Source organism: Ursus americanus, chromosome 18, assembly GCF_024610735.1.
Source record: "Ursus americanus isolate L20-20 chromosome 18, mUrsAme1.1.p, whole genome shotgun sequence".
Lineage (NCBI taxonomy): Eukaryota > Metazoa > Chordata > Mammalia > Carnivora > Ursidae > Ursus > Ursus americanus.
This window is the reverse complement of record NC_142144.1, coordinates 37738030-37758293: the sequence shown is the minus strand read 5'-3', so window position 1 is coordinate 37758293 and position 20264 is coordinate 37738030. Positions and strand designations below refer to the sequence as shown.

The following is a 20264-nucleotide window of genomic DNA, read 5'->3' as shown; positions in this document are numbered from 1 at the left end:
TTCACTGACTCTTCCTTCAGTCACCTCCATCCTGCTATTGAGTCCACCAGGTATATTTTAAATTTTGGTTCTTGTGTTTTCCAGTTCTAAAGTTTCCATTTTGTTCTGTTTTATATCTTTTATTTCCCTGCTGAGATGGCCTGTCTTTCCATTTGTTTCCAAAGCGTTGGTCCTTAGCTCTTGGAGCATGGTCTCTGTGTCATAATTTCAACATTTGGGTCATCGTGGGATTGGTGTCCATTGCTTGTCTTTTCCCTTGTGAATTGTTGAGACTTTCTCCATTCTCCATGTCAAGTAATTTTGCATTATATCTTGGATATTTTTAATATGTTATTAGATTCTTGCATCTTATCTAAATCCTATGGAAAATGTTAAAATTTTCATTTGTTTTAGCAGGCCATCCATTAAGTTAACTTCAGACCACCAGTTCTAACCTATGTTTTGTGGTCTGTGGTTCCAATATCAGTTCAATTTTTACAGTCTTTGCAGTGTTATTCAGACCTGTTCTGATTGCCCAAATCTGAGACCTATGCTGTGTTCCACTTTGCATTTCTGTTATCAAAATTTTGATACTTGTTTATGGTCAGATCCATGCAGCTTGAGAATGAGCCCTCTCCTCAATATCTCTAACTCTCCATTTCCTGTGGGCCCCTTTTCTAAGTCTGATGGCTAGAAACCTAGGGCTTTAATTTCCCTTTTTGCCATGTACTTCCATAGCTGAATATGCCTCCAGAACCAAGCAGTGGGAGGATAAAGAGAAACGAAAAGTAGTAGGTGTCTTTTTAGTAAATGGGGCTGGGGCAACTGGATATTCAAATGTAAGGAAATGAAGCAGGACCCCTACCTCACACTGTTTTATAATAGGGTATTTAGGGAAGGAGTTGGCTATTCCTTGGGTGAACTTTCAAATATGTGAAAATCCTTTAAACCTCCCAGTCTTATTTTCAGGTATGGAGGTGGAGTGGTGGTAAAATATGCTAGTCTTCTGGAAACTGGGTGGACGAGGGGAACTGAACACACTACCACTCAGTGAGGATATTCCTCAGTTAGGAATTCTACCATGTACTATGCAATGTGCCCCTACAAATTCTCACATATTACTTCTATTTTTTAGATGTGGACCCTTATTCCTGCCTTTCTGTTGTTGGTTGTCCGGAACTTGTCTACATTAATTTCTCCAGAGAGTAAAACTTTGACCACTTGCCAGTGAGTGGTATGAATGGAAAAGAGTAATTTCCTGGCTTCCAGAAGTAGGAGAGGACGAGGGTTCTAATTCCTTCCTCTGCTATTTTCAAACAATTCCCTTGTTTGATACCTCCCCACTGGAGAACCGTATGCCTCCAAGTCCTAAGCACAATGTCCAGGGATGGATATACTTACTTATCATTAGTATTCCTGTCTGAAGTCATATAGAGTAGGTTCTCCCTGCCTTGATAAATCAATTCTATCTTCTCGTGTTCTCTCTAAATGAAAGTCTTTTATGCTACTGTCTTATTTTCTTCTGTATTTGTCTATATGGACTTAAAACCTCATTTTCATTCTGGCGATATCAGTTAGTGTGCTCTTCAAGAAGTGTTAGGTTTAACTAGAAGTTTAATGTATTGTTTTATTTAAATAAATAAATAACTTAGAACTGAGAAAAGCCCCCAAATGCCTTGATCCTTTTTTTTTTTTTTTAAGATTTTATTTATTTACCGACAGAGAGAGAGAGACAGCCAGTGAGAGAGGAAACACCATCAGGGGGAGTGGGAGAAGAAGAAGCAGGCTCCCAGCAGAGCAGGGAGCCCGATGCGGGGCTCGATCCCAGGACCCTGGGATCATGCCCTGAGCCAAAGGCAGACGCCTAACGACTGAGCCACCCAGGCACCCCCCAAATGCCTTGATCCTTAGTATTAAACTTTATCTTTCCAAGCTAGGTAACACACCTGCGAGCATAATGATGAAACCACCCTCTTCCGGTTCTCTGAGGAGGTCCAAGGAATGAATCAGTCAATGAGAGATAAATCCCTACATCTGATGCATTATTTTGGGTGAGACGGTCCTGTGGGGAAGTAGCTCTGCTCTAATTGAAAAATTATGTGAGAATGAATCCATAAAAGGAATAAATTATGGTTACAAAAAAGATTGCTAAAATTTGCATATCCTTTCTGTTTGAAGGGTATCTTGGTACTCAACCTGACCCATTGGAGTTTCCTTGGATAAGAGCCTTGGCAGGGACCCAGCACAAGTAATTTATGGTTTGAGAGTAGTAATTTATATCACATCTATCATCGTCTACCTTACTCCAAGGGGAGAATGCCCTGACCATGAGAGAATTCTGGCTTAGTACCAGGAAGCAGGGCTGATGTTTAATACTCTGCAGCCACTTACGTAAGTGAATTAGGTAAGGTTAAAATAGAGCATCATTAATGCATTTGGTTATGTAAGGAGCCATCTGTAACATACCACCTGAAGTAATGTAAACCCCAGGAGGGATCTTGATGGTAACCTCTGGTTTGCCTTAAGCGTCTCTGTTCTGCTATTCCATTAACAAGTAAATAGAGTTGTCGTGTGACTTGTTTGTGGTGATTTGAACAAAACATTTCACTTTCAGTCACTAAAATGGAACTGCTTGAAAGCTATTCTCCAAGATTGATGACAATGAAGGTCATGGGCTTCAGCAAGAGAATTAGGAAGTACAGTGATGACTGTCTCAGGTTTGCAGAACATTTACCTCTGAGATAAAACCTTGGCTTTTATTTTCAAGGATATCCTAGAGAAGGCAAAGGTAATGCAATTATTCTCAGAGGAAGTACATAGTGATAGAACAATGGGAACACTTAAAAGGTGCCCTTAACCATTTTCATATAAAGGGAAGGCTGAAAAGGCTCTGTTCATTCATTTATGTTGTCATTATAAAATGCCTTAGAAACCAAGGTTCATGAATGTAAATTGCTGGGGAAGCAATTGACATAATTAATGGAGGAGAAAATGCTCTTTAAAAAATGTTTCTACAATCAGAGCTTGCATATAGCGTTCTTTGAAATGCGTGAATATTGATTTTCAAATTTGACTTGGAGATATTTTTTTTCTCTTGTGCCTTCATTGGGCATAAATGAGTATTAGACTCTGTACCCACCTTGTTATTTTAGAATACTACTGTGTGTATGACATCAGTGGTGCCTGAACATTTATGAATTTTGATTATCACATTTGTACATACATCATATTCCCAACATTACTTAATATTGTTAAAATAAATTCCTAGGCAAAAGTGACACAATTTAAAACATGATGGCAAACTTACAGAGTTGTCAGTTTATTTTGCAAGTGTCCATACCCTTTATCTAATTTTATAGTTTATGGTGATTATAACATAAATAATCACAGAAAAGGATTTCAAACTCTGTATGTTACTTCTGTAGTCTGGTGCCATTTTATAGCAATGATTATAAAAAATACTGTTTATTTTTTTATAGCAATGATTTTAAAAAATACAGTTCAAATTGATAATTTATTTTATCCTAAATAATACTGACAGATAAAATGCTCAAAAAATAATATTTCTAATTGAGATTCAAAATATAATTGGAGCTAAATTGCCTTCATAATATGTCTACAATTTTATATTTAATATATTATAGTTAGAAAATGTCATTAATGATAGTACCTACTTTATATAGGGTTGTTATAACATTTTAATGAGTTAGTTCATGCGAAATGCTTAAAACAGTGCCGAAAGCATAGTACGCACTCAATAAATTGTATTCATTATATTATTAACTATATGATTTACAGTTAGCCTGACAGTGACAGTAAAGTTGAATAATGGTTTTACACTCCAACCTTAAATCTTTTGGGCATTCGTTCAACTTTCCTATACTTAATTTAAGCTTTTAATCTTCATTTAAAAGTATGGGGTGCCTGGGTGGCTTAGTCGGTTGAGCTTCCAACTCTTGATTTCGACTGGGGTCATGACCTCAGGGTCCTGAGAGCAAGCCCTGTATGGGGCCCCACTCTCAACAGGGAGTCTGCTTTCCCTCTCCTTCTGCCCCTCCCCTTGCTCCCACACACTCTCTCTGAAATAAGTAAATAAATCTTTAAAAATAATAATAAAATAAAATCAAATAAATAAAAATCTGGGATAGCATCTTCCATCCCAGTAAATACTTCCTCCACCTTTACAAATGTAGTGAACGTCTTATCAAACTGAAATAGTCTCTAACTACAATCTGGTAGCTGGGTCCCATTAATAAAAATCAAAACCTACAGAAAATCTCCAAACACACCACAACTATATCACAAGAGTAGACACATTATTTCAAGAACATGTGTATGGCAAACAGTGTTTTATACTACAAATTTGCCTAAGTAAACATTAAATCCAAGGCAAATTTTGTTAATGCAAAATTATCACACAGGAAGTTTATGATACATATCAACTGGCTCAAAAAGTAATCCAAAGATTAGATGCTTTATCCCAAAAAAACCCCACAAATACACAAGTAGAAAGATTATGTTGGGGAGCAAGATTCCTGTCCCCTCGAAAGTTCTTCTTGCTGGACTAAGAACCAAATTGATATGAGACAGATTAACAGTAGAAAATCAAATTTAATTTCATACTTAACGGGGAAGCCACACAGACATGGCAAGTCCAAAGACATTCAGGCAAAATGAGGAATGTGTGTCATTCTGAACTAAGCAGAAGGGGGCAAGGGTCTGGGACTTCAGAGGAAAGAAAGCAATCCACAGGGCAGTAAGCAGAGGAGCAGAAACTGGTAATTAGATGTTGCCTGCCATACAGATGGGTAACTCAGTTCAATTTATCTCAGCTAATAACCCTGATTCTGGGAAAGATCCCCAATTTCGATTCTTCTATGTAGTTAAGGGAGGGGTTAAAGTTTCTCTTAAGGCCACAGGGTCTGGAATGCCTTCAGCTCAGAATAATCTTCATGCCAAAGAGGCCCATCTTGAGGCAGCCTGCCCACAGGCCCTACAGTTCATATTCCTCAGACTTAGTTCTTACATGTGTCGTAAGAAATGAAATTAGTAGAGACTAAATCCCTAAAACAAGGTCAGATTGAATTTGGGATACAATAAAGGAAGAGCATCAAGATATCCACGATTTCAGATTCTCTTAAACATTAGGCCATTTCTCATTGGCCTTCTCATTTCTGTGGGAAATGTAAAAGGCTGTCTTGAGAATTGTATCTGGGAATATTATATTAAACCTGAAACACAACAGGATTTCTTTTAAATGTCTTAATTTACCTACGCTTGATGCTTCCTTTAGAAAATGATAGCAAGTCCATGGTTCTATATAGGTAGCCAAAAAGCATGTGACCTCAATTATAAGGAGTTTTAATTTGTGGCTGCCAGTGAGAGACCATATAGCAGACACAATAAGAGGGGTCAGCAGACATTTGCAAATTTCAGAACTCTTCTTTCAAGTGGTTATAGGTCTAGGAGTCTCTTGGGGGAATGGGGTCCATTAAGTATGAAGCAGGACACAGATAAACCTTGAGACATGAGGTCCATTCTCTAGGAAGAGGGTCCGGGCAGGTTCAGTGGGTTGTCAATACCTGACCCAAGTAGGATTCAAGTCCCTAGCAGAGAAGTAGAGACAGATTAGGAACGGAGGGAGAACCCTTATTTAGATAGACTAAGCATGCATAAAAGATACTGTATACAAACACTCACGCCAGATACGCAAGCTTTAGACTTAGGTCAGTGAGCTGAATTCTGGGTGTTGCCAATACGCCTGACATCATTTTACCACCACTCCAGATGAGGTTCAGCTCTTAATATATTGCCAGATTCAAGCTCACTCAATTCCTCAGCACATCCAGGCCACACCTATAGGTGAAGTGTCCCTTATCTCTCCAGCTAATAGGAGAAAGGTGTGGACAGTAATAGACTCTTAGAAGCGAAGCCTGACAGAGCCTGAATATTTGGGAAGGTGCCTCCCCAGAAAATTCTGAGTTTGATTCCATGGCTTTAAATCTAGGGTAAACCCATCAAAAGTTTTTGTCTCCCCGCCCCCCTCTTCTGAAGTGAGGGATTGCAATCAATCAACTTCCTTAAAATGACTTCACAATATCTTGTGCTGGGACACTGAACTTAGAGGACATGACCTGATTTCCCATATGGCCCAGCTTTCTTACACCGGCCTCACTGACTGGCAGGGGCTTGCTAACTAGTCCATTCTGCCAGGGTTAGGAATCTTGTATTGCACACTCTTTCAGAACTTTGATAAACAATTTATAATTAGTCAATTACAAAATAAAAAAAATAGAGCTGCATAAGCTTAGGATTGTCCTACTGTAGGTCTACCAAATTGCCCTTTAATTCAACTCCTCTCTCTTCATAGTATACAGTCCTACCGTTTTTGAAAAGTGAGTGACGCCACCAAATGCTCAGCATTCATAATATCTTGCTACCCAGTGTATTTTTTTCCAGGGGTTAGGCTTCTCCCACTCTGTTTCTCTGATAAGCAATAGGGCTTACCTTCACCAACTATAAAGATTCGGAAATTAGGACATTGACAGCAGAGTTCTCAAGTCACCTGACCTTTTGTATGGGTAAATCCGAGTTTACTGATTTGGGCTGCTTCCTGCTAGCAGCCTTTTGTTCTAGGACCGCCTTCTGTATTCCTGGGCCTGGCTGTCAGGGTTAGCCTGAGCTGAGCACAGATATCCTATACTTCCTCCTCCTATAGATGCCAACTTCTTGGCCAGAGGTGTTTACCTTGAGGCTAATTGAGCTTAATCTTCAGGGTTTCTCACTCACATAGTCCCTGCCAGAGCTGAGAGTTGTGGAGTGTTTCACATGGAGAAGGAACACCCAGATACAATCAGGCAACATTAGTATGTGAGGGTTTCGGGTTGCTTATCCTAAAAAGATCTAAGTAGACCTGAATCTCTAAGGACATGGATCGTTTCTTGTGATTCCTTTTCTTATCTCTATAAATATTCAAATTTGTACCTAATTTTGTAGTTTTTTTTCTTGAAGAGTGCCCCCCACTGCCAATTAGCTTCAGCTTCAGTCCTCACAAAACCTGGATCCAACCCTGCTTTTGGCATTGCTTCTAATTTTTGCAGCCTGCAATGTTCCTGCCTGTTAACAGGGAGGGTGAGTGGTAGGAGGATGTCTCCCTGTGTGTTACTCAGTTGGCAACCAGGGATACGTTAGTTGTGCAAGAACTCACACGAGTTGTCTGCACTTGACCTCCAATAGGTTTTGTCTGGGACATCCAGCTGTATCTCCTGGTCCTTAATTGGCTTAGTGGTGACTGACGTTTTCTGGTGGCTCACTCTTTTTTTTCTTTTTTTTTTTTTAATTCTTGTCTCAGCTTCCTGGCCTGTTTAGCTTTTTATTTCTTCCCCACAGAACACTCCGATGAGAAAGGGGAATCTCAGTGATTCTCTTAATCGTGAAAGAATTCACTGGAGTTCTTAGGGCATTCCCTGTAGAAACCCCTTTCTCTGTAAGAAGCTAGCTAGTTCTCCTGCCTCAATAATTTCTACATCTTTGGAACACGATCCACTTAAATATGCAGAGGCTGTCTCTCTCCTATGCTCTGGTTCATTTTAAAAACCAAATTCTCTGACTGAATTCTTCCATAAAAAGACAAAGGCTGTCAAATCAGGTTAAAAAACAAAATCGAGCAACATGCCATTCACGAGAAGGTTGCTTCAGACCAAGTGATAGAGAACAGTTGAAAATAATGGGATAAATCAAGAGATACCAGGCAAATGCAAACATTAGAAAAGGTAAGTATGTCAACATGTCATTAGAAAAGCTTAGATATAAAATTTAAACAGTAGTATAAAGAGGAATGTTTTAAAATTCTAATAGGCATATTTCATGTTATTCATCAATCGTAACCTAGTATGTAGTACCTAGTAGCAAAAGAGGTGTATATATATCCTTATATTAGAAACGTAAGGAGATAGTGATAAAAATAAAATTATAGTGTAAAGGTAATAAAATATTTTATTTGTGGGTCAAAGGTCAAAAATCAGGGAAGAAAACTGAGAAAATACGTAATAGTGATAAAATATAATATGTGTGTGTATTCGCATATATGTGTGTGTATATGCATAAACATGCACATATACCATCCATTTTTCTTGTATCTACTTATGAAAGAATATCATGCATTTGGTTGAAAAAGCAGCTTTATATTTTAAAAAGTGGAGAACTTATAGGTCATATTCCCTAGTAACAATCAAGAGTACATTATAAATATATTAACCAAAAAGATTAACACTCTTCAATATTTATGTATCAAAGAGAAAATTACAAAATATATAGTAACAAATACAGCAAAAGCTATATTCAGAGGAAATGCATAGCTTTAAAATATTAACAAAGACAAAAGTGTAAGGAAATTAATCAAGAAATTATAAAATTTTATAAGAACAGTAAGATAAACAAAAGGAATCCTGGAAGAGAGACTAGATACTGGTAAAACACAAAATTAATGGAAAGGAAAACAAAACATAACAGAAATAGTAGAAATAATAGATTATAAAACTTTTTGAAAAAACAAAACAGAAAAACTGCTGTGTGCCTAAGAAAAGAGGTCAAAAATTACAAGATTAAGGAGGATAAAGGAAACAAAACTATGGATGTAAGAAAATCTGGGATAATAAGAACATCACATATAATATTAAATAACAAATTTGAAAATGTAGAGGAAAATGATTTACTAACAATGATCTCTGAAAAATGATTTACTAACAATGATCTAAGAAAATTTGGGATAATAAGAACATCACATATAATATTAAATAAGAAATTTGAAAATGTAGAGAAAAAATGATTTACTAACAATGATCTCTGAAAAGTCCTCATCACAAAAAAAAGAATGGAAAAGGAAAAAAATTGTAGCTCTGTAGGGTGATAGATGGTAACTAGACTTACGGTGGTGATCATTTCACAAGATATACAAATATCAAAACACTATGTTGCACACTGGAAGCTAATATTATGTTATATGTCGATTACACCTCAATAAATTAAATAAAATTGACCTATGGAAAAAAAATGGAAAATTTAAAGAGATGTGTCAAAAATTATGAGAAATAAGTTTTTAGAACTATCCTTTAAAAAGTACCAATAGTCAATGAGTTCACAGATACAGAACTGATAATTTCATAATGTTCAAATTATTCCTGACTAGAGAGAATAAAAGACTTTACTTTATTGATGAAGCCAGTGTAATTCTAATGCCAGGACTTGTTTAAGTGACTAAATAGCTACTTACTTAAAAAGATAGAAAAATCCCAGTAACATTCAGTTTTAAAAATATTAGTAATGTAAATAGTATAATATATGATTACAGTAGGGCATATATAGTAATATATCAAGGAAAAATATGTACAGTTTATTACAGAAATATAAGGATGGGGCACCTGGGTGGTTCAGTTGGTTAAGCAGTTGACTCTTGATTTCAACTCAGGTCATGATCTCAGGGTTGTGAGACTGAGCCCCACATCAGGCTCCACGCTCTGCTTGAGATTCTCTCTTCCTCCGCCCCTCCCCACTCTCTCTAATATAAATGAATAAATCTTTAAAAACAAAAGAACAAGAAATATAAGGATGGTTCATTTTCATATAATGAATCGAGTAAACAGAATAAATAAGAAAAAGTTTATGATTACATCCACATATGCTGTCCTCTTTTTAGCAGGCATTCCCAATAAAAAAACTTAAAGAAAAGTAGTCCTGCAAGAAAGTTATCTAAATGCCATAGAGATTCTTTTCACCCAAACAAACAAATGACAAAACATTAACGTGGAGCCAGTCAAGAATACATTCCAGAATTTCATGCATCCTTTTCCTTTGTAGTTTCAATTGACTGTGAGGGTCTTTAGCTCTTTAGGTCTTTCTCTTTATTAAAGATTATACTTTCTCACCACAATTCTGGAGCCTGCTGCACTTCTATGTAAATGAAACTTCTTCCTCATTGAGCTTTGAAGGGTGATGGGAAACTACGGAAGCACACAGATTTGCAAGGGGTTCCCAGGGGTCCTCCTTTTCTCCATTAGCCCTTTGCAGCAATGGCTTCCGCCATTTTTGTTGTACTTTCAGAGCCCAGCTGATCCAGAGGTAGAATTTTCAATAGCTCAGTGCTATGATTGTGCTCTCATAGAACAACACCGTGGTGCCCGTTCCAATAAATACATTAAAAGAGCGGCTGATGGAGAGGCATTGTGCAGTGCCTAACACGATACCACACAATGAGTACAATCCACGAGAATCTGCTTACCTCCCTGGGCACAAAATCTTTGCTGACAGTAGTCAAGTGTGATCCTTCTGGTTCATTTGTCTTTGACAAGACTGCACGGAGGAATTTTTTAAATGATAAACACTCAATGTAGAATGTGAATCACATAGTGCTTATTATGTAGTTAATAAGATAATTAAAAACAAATTGCAAATGACTTACAGCATTTCTCACATGAAATACAAATTACCTCCCTCCAAGCGATTAGCCAAGACTTGGAGTCAGGTGTGGCTTTGAGAATGGTCATCTTTGGCTTTAGCCCGAACTCCTGGCTTGTGTCCCCCAGTGCCGCTGACCTTGCAGGCCCCTCACCGTTCTTGTTGCACACTGTTCTATGCCTGGAAGTCAGGTCCTTTATCATTCTTTAACATTTTCTCAGTCTCAATAATTTGTAATTACTCTAACTTTGCTTTAGATACAAAGACTTTATTAATAATATTCTTTTTTTTAAAAGTTTGTTAATTTTTTTTTAGTAATCTTTACACCCAATGTGGGGCTCAAATTTACAACCCCAAGATTAAGAGTCACAAGCTCTTCTGGCTGAGTCAGCCAGGTACCCCAACTAATAATATTCTTTTATTTTATTTTATTTTATTTTATTTTATTTTATTTTATTTTATTTTATATTATTGATGAAAGAATTCATTTATTTAGAAGAGAGAGCGCGCACATAGGTGCAAGCCAGGGTGGGGGGAGTGAGGGTGAAGGAGCCGCAGAGAAAAAGAATCTCAAGCAGACCCCCCCTGAGCAAGGAGCCCGACACAGGGCTTGATCTCACAACTCTGAGATCACCACCGGAGCCGGAATCAAGAGTCGGGTGCTTAACCAACTGAGCCACCCCGGTGCCCCTAACAATATTCTTAAGGAATCTCCCCACTACCAAAAATTCTCTATAAATGCCACTTTCTAATCAACATTTACTCTAGAAGTCTCTCTTTGTTGCTGGCCAGCTCCTGTTTTCTGTTTTCTTTATTTTTCTGTCTGTTTTATATGTACTGAAGGGAGGGACATTATCTGATTGCATTCAGAAATTCACTGACAATTTCTCCTTAAGCAGAAACATGGATACCATTACACATTTTAGTGAGGGGGGAAAAAAATCGCCTCACCTCTGAGGATGTATTCTGTTAACAGCATAATAGTTAGAGCCTTGCGTTCCTTCTGATTGTGGCTCAGATTACAAAGCTGTTTATGGCTTTCTACCTTGCTCTTTACCACCCCCTCAACTGTCCAAATTTACATTGCAAAGAGGATCCTGTACCAGGAAGAGATCATTTAACAGTCTCCTTTTTATCTAAGAAACTTATTTGTATAACAAGACAAACTTTGTTTTCCAAACATCTCTTGCCTTCCTGCTAATGACCTTCCTTCCCTTTGTGTCCTCAGACCCCACCCCTCTCCTTAGCTCAGAATGTTATGTAAGCCATGTTTCACCTGACTTAGGAATTTCATGTCTGCATGGATTCCCTGTAAGTACAAAATTAAATTTGATTTTTCTCTTGTTAATCTGTCTCATATAAATTTAATTCTCAGTCCAGGTAAAAGAACCTTGCACAAAGGAAAAATTTCTTCCTATCTGACAAGGGTGAAAGATGGGAGAAATCTGTCATGGCAGCTGACAGGTCCCCTAAAGTCCATCTCATCATTTCATACAAGGGAAGAGGTTGCAATTCCTGCCACAGGACAGAGCCCTGACAAGACATTCCTAATAGGAAGAGCATCGCTTCCTTTCCTCATGCAACCAATGACCAAATGTACCCCCAACTGGCTCACTCTCTACTTCATTCCAAACAAGCACAAATTCAAAATGTAAAGCAACAGTTACATCACTGTAAAAAGACTGATTACAGTAGCAAGTTTAAAGGCTTCTATAGTTAAAGTCAATATTCTGGTGACTGACAGAGTAGTCTATCAAAACTGAAGAAAAATCAGACCGTTGAAGATATGCCCAGTATATCCTCTGGCTGCAGTCCTTCTAGAGAACTGGTCCACCATAAATCTTATAAATAGGGCCGGCTATATAATTGGTGAAGACCAATGGAAAAAGAAAACTCAGGGCCCAAGCCAAAGGTGGGGAAATCAATCTCCCTTTCCCATCAGCCACTTTTCCAATTCATAAGGCAACCCCAAGGTATCAAAACCTCTGCTCTAAGACATGTGCAGTACTTGGATGGAGGTAGTTGAGAGCTCCTGTCAAGCCACCTGCCAAACACATCATTGCGCCATTAGCCTGGTGTGGGGACACTGCCGTCATGCCCTTCCCTGGGACACCACAGGAGACTCTCAACCCTAATTCTCCCCACATGCACATGCAGGTCTCCAGAGGAGAGATCCAGATGTTGGAGGGACATGAACTTCCCTTCACCATTTCAACCTGGCTACTGCTCCTGATGGATGCTAGAGCAGTCAGGCCAGAGGTGAGGTGCAGAGAGGAAGGCCACATAGAGCCTGGCTTACCTGAGATGGGTAGCAGGTGGCCAATAACCTATCTTACAGAAGTGGGGAAACTGCAAGAGGAAAGGACACATGTGAGTCCTTTCACAATTCTAAGCCCTCCCTCTATATGTGCTCCATTGTCCCACTGAACTTCAATTCTAGAACATAAATTCAAAGATCAAATTATTATGAATTTAGAGATTTCAAGCATAGAGCATTAAACCCTAAACATGGGGCTCTTCTTAGCATAGAGCCCTATGCAACTACACAGGTAGCACATCCTGACTGTAAAATGTTGAAGGTTCCCATTATATGGGAGACACTGTTGTGTAAGTGAAATAGCAAGGGACAGGGGTTAGGGGCCTTCGGCATACTGTTGGCTATCTTGTTACCTGTGATGTCACTATAGCTCTTTAAACTTCAGTCTCCTCATCTATAAAGAAACCTTTCAAGTTCTATTGCACTAAGATGGAACCTCTTAAAGACTTCAGAATCTGTATTTTTGCATAGATCTTTACATATTTGCTATCCAAAGTATGGGGCACAGACCAGTAATATTAGTCTCCCTTAGGAGTATGTCAGAGATGCAGAATATCAGGACTCACCCCAGACCTACTAATCAGAATATTCATTTTTAACAAGACCCCCTATGTGATTTGAATGCATATTAAAGTTTAGGAGGCACTGCTGTTGATGATTCCATGCTCAGCCAGGTGTGGGGACCATCAGTGTAGAGTTTCTCTAAGGCCTCATTCAGCTATCAACATTATAATTTTATGTGAAACTAAATTCTAACAACCATTAATGCCCATATTAGGGAATCAGGTAAATTCATTAAGGAAGATCATGCTTTCATTTGTTTTAAGTTCCAAATGTGTGTTTGTTTAAATGGTTTCATTCTGTTTTCATTACAGTCCTTAGTGACTGCCCGCTCAAAATAATTGATTTAATCTTCTGCTGTGTTTAAGAAAAAGAGGAAGAGAGCTTACATTAATATTTTCACCAACCAGTCTCTGCCATTTATGTGTAGGAGTTTACTTAAACTAAGATTCATTTATTAAAATAATTATTACTATGATGATTTTATGACATCTTTTTTGAAACTTCAGACATCAGTTTCTCTTCAGTCTTTAACTTCAACATCTATATTATGTTTCTAAAAGCAAAGTGATTGCATTGAATGAAAGGATCCTGAAATTTTATCCTGTATCACCCTTTAGGTAAATATGCTAATTTCCATGCAAACTAGAGATAAGTCTCTGACCAATTTGTCGTATTTGCATTTTATACTCAGAGTCTCTCAGACTGTGAGTACTGACTATAGGAATATTACTGCTCTCCACATTCTTCCTGGCAGAGCCAACATTAGGTACATTTCAACATGAAAAATATCAGGAAGAAATTTTTTCTCTCATACAATTTATGCTGATTTAAAGAATAAAACACTTTTGTAAGTTACATAGATACAAGGTATGAGATGATGAGTGTCCAGCCAGTGAGGTCTTAGAGTCTTCATTCTTTAATTTTGAAGATTTCTGGAGCCAGAGATATTTCTCATGATGAATGTGAGGGGAAGAGCGTGAAACAATTGGGTAAGTAGCATCATCCTGCATGAATTATTGGCTCAGATTCCAGGGAGTACATTGGCAGGCTGGCCTACAATGGAATGGTTTTGTTCTTCCCTGGCTCATTTTGAAGCATCTGGGAAGAGGATTTCAGATTTGCCAAGTAGCTAATGTGACCCAGAATTTTTTTGAGAATTTTGGTAACATGTCTAGTGGGTTGAACTTGTAGTTTTTTGGACCTGCTATTTCTTTCTCTACCTCAAATATAGATCCCTGGGTATAGAAGAGTAGTAGGCAAAGGGTTAGAGAGAGGGTCAGAAAGACCCTCAACTACTGCTTTCTAATATGAATGAAGAGGGTATTGACTGATGAGCAGGTAATAATTATTTCAAAAGTATGGAAGCCATTCTTCTCCCTGCTACTAGAAAGTACAAGTGTAAGCAGTTATCACCCATATTTCCAAACAACAGGGGTCTCTGCCCATCCTTGGTCCTCCTCTGATTGTGCCCATTCCTCATAGAATTAGGAATCCACAGGTACAGACAGATGTGGTCCATACAGAGTGCACATCCGCAAGCCCCCTTCTTCCAGACCAGATTTTGGATACCTGGGAAACTAGAGTTCCCACACAGACTGTTCTGAGCCCACGTCCATAGTCTGTGTGGGCCTCTTTTTTGAGGTAAATTGTCATGTTCAGGTATATGCCTCCAGGCCAAAGGGAATCCAAGGGGCAATTGTTGGTGGGGAGGGAAGGGTTGGATGGAGTATGGCTATGGGGGCCAGAGTGCCTACACCATTTGCGTAAGACTCCTCAAGGTGCAAGACAGAGCCAAGGGTGGAAAGAGAAGGGGGACAGGATATGAGTCATATCTCAGTGTGCAAATCCAAGGAGTCCAAGAGTTCTCAATTCAAAACTGGCCTTGTGAAAACAGATGTCTCCAGATACAAGAACAGAATATATTTTATTAGTTTGTTAGTTTGATTTATAACTTTTAAACACTCAGATTTATGGTACATGGACCTCCATCTCTTTATGTGCCGTAAGACCCACAAACATTCAAACCAGGCCTGATGATGAGACATAAATGCAAACTGGTACATATTCTCATGAGGCCAGGTTTACATTGTGGCTGAAGCACAAGGAACATGCCCAGCTCTGCAACTTACACGCTGAATGACTTTGTTCCTGTTCTTTAACCTCTCTGAATCTGAGTTTCCTCATTTCTAAAATTAAGATAATAATGCCTTCTACGACAGATTTTTTAAAATAAGGATTAAATCAGTAAGAGGTTTTTATAGACATAAATACATGCAGGATGCTCTGGGATGGACCAGAGCTATTTCTAACTATCTAGAGAAGGAGGGAAGATGGGAAGAAGAGAGAGAGACAGAGAAAGACAGAAAATGGATCCTCAAGAAGTTGCTGGTGATATTTTTTTTTAAGATTTTTATTTACCTATTTGAGAGAGAAAGTGAGATTGAGCAGGGGAAGAGGCAGAGGGAGAGGGAGAGAGATTCTCAAGCAGACTCCCCACTGAGCAAAGAGCCCCATGCGGGGCTGGATCCCAGGACCCTGAGATCATGACCTCAGCTGAAGGCAGACTCAACCCACTGAGCCACACAGGTGCCCCACTGATGATATTTTTAAGGTATATCTTATGTGTAAGCAGCTAATCTTTCCTTTTAAGAATTTTCTTGTGGAGTTTATCTACTCAGAGGCACAAAGTTTCTCCTGACTAATGCATATTAATTCTTTACATTTCAGCTTTAGAATATCAAATCATTCTTCCCAATTTAAAGACCCACGGAAAACTTTCTTCTCTCAAGCACCAGGATATTCTGTGATGGAGTTTACCTCTCAGTTTACTTGCTTATTATTGTTTCATGTACAGAGAAATATCAAATATAATCTACACTACATTTTCACACTCAGACTAAATTGTAATACTTTTTCTTAAATACAAGTATTTTGCAAATATTTTGGAATATTATTTAGCATTTGTCCCCAACACTTGCCATCACATGACAGAGCATTGCCTTTACAGTACTCAGCTTTACTCCCTCTTCTGTCTCTGACAAGAGCCACCTACATTTTCAAGGGCTTAATTTGAAATGTTACTTATAGCCTCACCTATTTCTGCTCCACACACTTAAAAGACTGAGGAAATTCCATCCTCCCTCCCTCCTCAGTTACGCACTTGACATTGGTACTGAGTTGCATGTGTTCTTCTACTGTTCATTTGTCCATAAATCTCACTCTATCTAGCTTATAGGTTAGTTGTGGTGGATGGTGCTGTGCCAGCCTAGTTATATTAGAACTTCATTTCACAATCCTTATTGCTATATGGCTTGGTGAAAGCTGGCCCAAAGAGAAAACTGAGACTGTTTAAAGATTTTATGTATGTATGTATGGGGCCCCTGGGTGGCTCAGTTGTTAAGCATCTGCCTTCATCTCAGGGTGTGATCCGAGAGTCCCGGGATGAAGCCCTGCATCGGGCTTCCTGCTCCACTGGGAGCCTGCTTCTTCCTCTCCCACTCCCCCTGCTTGTGTTCCCTCTCTCGCTGGCTGTCTTTCTCTCAGTCAAATAAATAAATAAAATCTTTAAAAAATAAAAATAAAATAAATAAAATAAATAAAAGGTGGAATCTTCTAAATGATAATAAAATAGTGAAAACCATTACTGCCATTGCTACCATTACTACCAGTGCAGATGCAGATTGTCCAAACAATCCAGTGGATTGAATAGGGAAGGTATTTGTATCTAAAATATCTACATTTTATGCAAGAAATCAGGGTTCTCAGTGGATAATAGCTGCCCAAATCATATGTTTACAAGTAGAAGTTCCCGATACTATACAGTCTCTACCAAATCACGATCCTATCCAGGGTTCTATAGAAATAGTTATCATGCAAGAATTCATTTAGGGACATAGTGGAAAAGATGGGCATTTCACCTACACTGAAGGCAGTTTTGAAAGAAAGCTTTCAATGTGTGATCCAGTGAAGGGCAGATACCAGAGATTTCTGTGTAGGTTTATGCCTCGAATACATGAGTAATAAATACTAAAATTATCATGCATAGTTAACCTATTATTGTTGAGAGACTTATCTACTATTCTTAATGCCACATAAAGTGAAATCAAGGGACTTCACGAAAAATTAAATGTACTAAATATCAGTGTGGTCTTCACCTGACCTGAATCCTGCTGTTTACGTAGATGAGAACAAGAAATTCTCCATATTAAAGTCTGGTTATTAAAATAACCCATTAAAATAAGAAAACTTTCCACATTAATAAATACCATCATTTTATGCTATAAACTTAGAATTGTCTGTAGAAGGCCCCTGACAGTAAATTAATTAAATCTCTGTTCCATTATGGTGTCAGCTAATTTGGAAACTCATTATTTATTTGGCACTAATTTAGCCTAGCAAATTAATTAGAAAAAGCATGGGAAAATAGATGATTCAACATGAAAGTCCAAATCGAGACAAAGAGGCAAGATCAAAGAATTTATTTAGTGAAGAGGGATAGTTACATCATTCTCAGAAGGGCCTTCTCTCTTCCCAAAAAACACATAACAGTGCAGAGAAGCTGCTCAGAATCAGGAACTGTCTTTAAGAAAAATAGTTCCTCCTGTGCAAGAGTTGTCTACAAAAGGCCACACTGCACAGCGTGTTCACAGAGCCCTTCTTGACTTCAATCTTCTTCATAGTGCAGTAGGGGACTCATGGTTCATTTGGCACTGGTCAGCAATCTCTAACCCCGGCCATACTGGTGTATTAGAAATGTGGTCTCTGCAAGGATTTGAAAAGAAAGAACCTATTTGTAGCTGTAGAGACGTTATTTTTGTGGCTACAAAAAAAGTGGTCTGGTGGGACACAGGGGCTAATACTTCCAGATAGTGTCACCTGAATGAAATAATGCTTGAGGCAAAGAATCTTCCTGCCTTCCTCAAGAGTTCAGGGAAGTCCAGGAAAATTAACAAGAAAAAGGTGTTTAGTTCATCCCCTTGGTCAATGTGGTTGGTAACATTTCACTGGAATTTGTAATGTTTTCTTTTCTTTAATCTAAAAGTTTGCCAGGCTTTAACTTTGTATGGATCCCCAACAGAAGGTGAGTTAAACACTGCTAACATGCAGCATGATCATTTGGAAGCCTATTAACTAAAATTTTATTCAATACAAAAGACATGTTAAATACTTACTAGATAAGAATCACTGGGCTGTATGCTCCTCTCACTAAATGGGGAACTAAATGCATTAGTGAATATATAATTAGAAATTTTGATAGATAATTATAAAGGAACATGCAAGAGTATGATGAAACTTGGGGACTTTAGTTAGATTGAGGGGTTAGGGAATCCCTCACTCAAGAAATTACATTTAAGCTGAGACTTGAAGAAGAAACAGGAATTGTTCCAGATGTGGAAGATAAAGAAGAGCTGTTTAAAGGAGAAAAGAGGGGCGCCTGGGTGGCACAGCGGTTGAGCGTCTGCCTTCGGCTCAGGGCGTGATCTCAGTGTTCTGGGATCGAGCCCCACATCAGGCTCTTCCACTATGAGCCTGCTTCTTCCTCTCCCACTCCCCCTGCTTGTGTTCCCTCTCTTGCTGGCTGTCTCTATCTCTATCAAATAAATAAATAAAATCTTTAAAAAAAATAAAATAAAATAAAGGAGAAAAGAGCTGTGTGAAGAAGGCATTGAGGCAGTTTTGAATATTTTTCACAAAGTCCAATGAATGAGATGAGAAATGGAAGTGGAGCCATGGGCCAGGTTGGATCAAGGCGGCTTGGGAATCATGTTAACACTTGGTATTTTATCCTGAGGGCAGTGAAAATGATCAATGATTTTAAGGGAGAAAATGACATGATCAAGTTAACTGGCCTAAAAAGTCACATTGGCTGCTGCTAACTGGGAAAAATAAAATAGAGAAAAGGCAAATCTGAGTTTTCAATTCAATAGCCACCTCAGGCCTCAGGTGATCATGACAGCCTTTTCCTCAGAGGCTTTTTTGTTGCCAATACTTCACTTTTCCTCATATTTTAACATTTGGTTTTTCTCTAGGTGTGGTACAGAAGAACTATTCAACGATAGCCAGCTACACCTAGGTCTTGGCAATTCCATAAGCACCACTTTGCTGTGAAGAGGTATTTCCTAGAAGAAAGGTGTATTTGTTTCTCTGAGGGAACCAAGACCTATTGACAATGTGCTATGTGGCCCTGCTTGTTCTTTCTTATGATAAAACACTGCAGCAAGCACATAAATCAGATATTCACAGATTGAATTTATAGCAAGAAAATAACTTTTTATTTCATTGAGAAAAATACAGCAACAAGTTAGAGTCCAAGAAGCAATTTCCTGCAATGATGGACTACCTTCCATCTACCTTCTTATTACTACTGGTCCCCATGATCCTGAGGTCCACCCAACTGCTTGCATACGATTGAGCAAGTTAACGAGAACACTTGTTTTTACTGAAGTGAAAACACAAACCTTATTACCTTAGGATTCTCAACTGAAATATCTTTCCGTTTTTTGTTTTCTATCTAAACACCAGATTTGGGTCCATATTATTATATCAACAACCACTTTGAAAAAGGGAGAAGGGAAATTAAGTTTCTTTGGTAAGATGACACTTAAATTAACACCTTTAAATTGTCTTTTGGTGTTCATTGGTGCCCCTAATTTTTTATTTAATCATGTTCATGACCCCTTATTAAGAAGTCATTAATGACTCCTGGTTAATGAAAATTTAATAAGTTATCATTAAGAATGTGGATATGGGAAGGAAAATTTTTATGTAATTACAATAAATGAAATTATTGTTTCCCCTTTCCTCTTTGCATTTCTCTCTTATATATGGTCTTCAGTAATTAAAAGTATAGATTCCTGGGGCACCTGGGTGGCACAGCAGTTAAGCGTCTGCCTTGGGCTCAGGGCGTGATCCTGGCGTTATGGGATCGAGCCCCACATCAGGCTCTTCTGCT

At 38.3% G+C, this 20264-nt stretch overlaps 1 long non-coding RNA gene across 5 annotated transcripts in view; it reads right to left on the bottom strand.

The window, feature by feature from the left end:
- The window catches only part of LOC123781038 (uncharacterized), a 325582-nt gene that overhangs the window by 31436 nt on the left and 273882 nt on the right, over window positions 1-20264 (bottom strand). The window contains exon 7 of one of the 5 annotated variants that reach the window (XR_015727443.1): window positions 10885-18073. The exons of the other annotated variants lie outside the window; for them this stretch is intronic. This is a non-coding gene — a long non-coding RNA (uncharacterized LOC123781038). Of the gene's footprint in view, window positions 1-10884; window positions 18074-20264 lie in introns of those variants that run through there. 5 annotated transcript variants of the gene reach the window in all.